A 2,952-nucleotide genomic window follows, 5' to 3' on the forward strand; every position below is an offset into this window, starting at 1 on the left:
AAAAAGCAGAAAAGCCTCTTGGACCCATACCCCAAACCCAACAGGAAGTCGGCCATTTTGGATTTTGTGGTCATTTCTGGCGATTTTCGCCATTGCATTGCATGCAGGGAATTCATGACTCCACACTTGGACACACCCATCTAAAGACATTCATGATTAAAAGTTGTGCTATTTACGTTATTCCGTTGAACAGCGTGGACGTGGCGTGGCGTCCCGTGACGTCCAATCCAATTTTCATGTTCTACTCCTAGCAGGATGATCAGATCCAGCTGAAATTTACTTATAATGCAAAACACATTGTTGATGATATGTGATGACTGTGGTGAGTGGGCGTGTCTGTGGCGTGGCGGGAAATTTTGATGTACCGCCACAAAACACGAGTTTGCTATAACTTGAGTGTACATTGTCCATTCGGCTTCAAACTTCACTTGTCTGATAAGAGTCCCGCCCTGAACACATCTATGTGATAATATTCACTAATAGTGATAGCGCCCCCTAGTGGTGAAAGGAATTGTTTTCTTTTTTCTTTTATGTATATCTCCTAAAATATTGACCAGATCCAGCTAAAATTCTGTCAGCGGTCCCATAGGACGATGACAATGACATCTTATGAGAGATTAGATAAGATTTTTCATGAAACCATGTTGCCATGGCGACGTGGCGAAAATCAGCTTTTCTGTTAACATTTGAACACCTTTTGGGGGGCTAAACATGGCCAAACATTCATGAAATTTTGCAAAATTCAGTCGTGGTGAACACTAACATATTGTCTTGGTCTCACAGATGGGCGTCTCATAATGGCTTAGCCACGCCCCCCAGAATCCCCCAAGACACGTAAGATTGACATGTATGAAAATTGGTACGCATGTTTATCATGATGGGACAAGCAAAAAAGCCTCATGGAACCATTACCCAAATAAAACAAGAAGTCGGCCACTTTGAATTCCGTGGTCATTTTCGGTGATTTGCACACATTGTATTTGAACAAACTCCTCCTAGGGAATTTATCGGATCAACTTCAAATTTAATCAGCGCAATCTAAAGACATTCATGATTAAAATTTGTGCTATTTGTGTCTGTGCATCAAACGGCGTGCCCGCGGCGTGGCGTCTACTTTTGATGATTCGCCATGAAAAAGGAAGTTGTCATAACTTCTGCGTACATTTTCCGATCTCAGTAAAAGTTCACATGTTTGATAAGAGTCCCGCTCTGAACACGTCTATATGGCAACATTCAAATATATTGATGGCGCCACCTACTGGCAACAGGAAGTAAGCGCAGCATGGTGATTTTGATCTGATTTACGTGAAATTTCATGTTTTGGTCCGCACGTGTTACAACGGCACGTGACGTGGTCACAGCACACCCCCAGTTGTGTGGAGGGCGAGGTCCCGCAATGCTGCTTGCAGCTTTAATTTTAGTTAAGACTCTGGCCCCTACTAGCTGTAGCATTTAGCTTTCAAAAAGTTCTTACTCATCCATACATTGATGTCAGTGAGACAGGCAATAACAACATGCAGTGCGTTGGGGTTGTTTGGTGAAACAGAGATATACAATTGTCATCAGCATAAAAATGATAATTGACTTGGTGATGATTAATGATATTTCTGAGGAGGGAGCATATATAGAGAAAACAGAATTGGTCCGAGAATGCTTCCTTGAGGGATACCATATTGAATACGAGAAACAAGTCCAGTGTTTCTGTACGTACAATACCAAAAATCTTGAATGGATTATACATGTAGTGGATGATTAGTATATTGTATACATATAAATACATGCTACTATAGGTACAGTGTGAAAGATTTTTATTGACAATGAAATATGTTGTTTGTAAATTCCATCCCTCTTCTCTAATCTGTTTTATAGTCTGACAATTCTATGGTTATGGTTTAGTTTGGGTTAGGCATGAAAACAACTTGGTTAGGTTTGGCAAAAGATAATGGTTTGGGTTTAAATAAGTACTTCCTTAACAAAGGGGAACAATTGTCATCAAACCTAACAAAAACCTTGACTTCATCTTGTATGAAAGTCAAATGTTTTGTTGACCCAACCATCCATCCCAAACTTCCCTGGATGTACTATAAGAACTGGATCTGGACTCAAAGATGAATGATTGTTGACGTCACATAAATAGAAATTTAATAAAACTTTTCCAAGATCTGGGGAAGTTTTAATAATGCTGGTCTGTACTAAAGAAATAATAATAATAAAAAAACAATTTCCCAAGGCTTTTTCTTCATAATATATCTAGGTAACCTAAAACCACCCACATACCACAAAGCCTGATGGGAGTGGAAGTCACAGGGTATACTCAGTGGAATGGGAGAGAGAACAAAATGACAATAAAATGTTTGTGTAATGTCGCACCAGAAAATGAAAAGGTTTATAGCCAGTCACAGTCACCAGCAAAGATGGTAACAAGTGAACATTTTTCTTAGAGGGTAATTCGTACCAACCATAGCCACTGTTTTCTCAAAAGAAGCTGATTGCTCCCATTCTTTTTTACCAGATGCACTCTCTCATTAACTATGTTGATTAGACTCTGAAAGGCTGGAACAATTAGTGTACAAGTCTAAAGATTTTCTTTCATTCATTCATTATTCTAGTAAGGGGCACAGACAATGGGCAAGAAACTGGAGCAGGTTGCTGTGAGAGCCTGGATGACCTACTGAGGAGGTCAGACTGTGTCATGAAAGCTCTCCGTTTTAAAGCATACCCTGCTTTATCTAAATTGGATGATAAAATACACAAAGGACATCGTAATGTATTGAACAAGACTTGAAATTAGCAATTGAGATGTTTACTGAGCTAATAAATCAAGCGAGAAGTTCTCCATAAAGCTCAATGCTGTTGGCTTCTTTGTGCAGTCAATGATGCTGCCCCCTGCTGGCCTTTACATAGAATGTTTAAGACCCTTCTGTGCTGGCTGCACCTCACAGACCTGGAAGC

This window comes from Morone saxatilis, unplaced genomic scaffold (assembly GCF_004916995.1).
Source record: "Morone saxatilis isolate NCDOM2014 unplaced genomic scaffold, NCSU_SB_2.0 Contig5, whole genome shotgun sequence".
Taxonomy (NCBI): Eukaryota; Metazoa; Chordata; class Actinopteri; family Moronidae; genus Morone; species Morone saxatilis.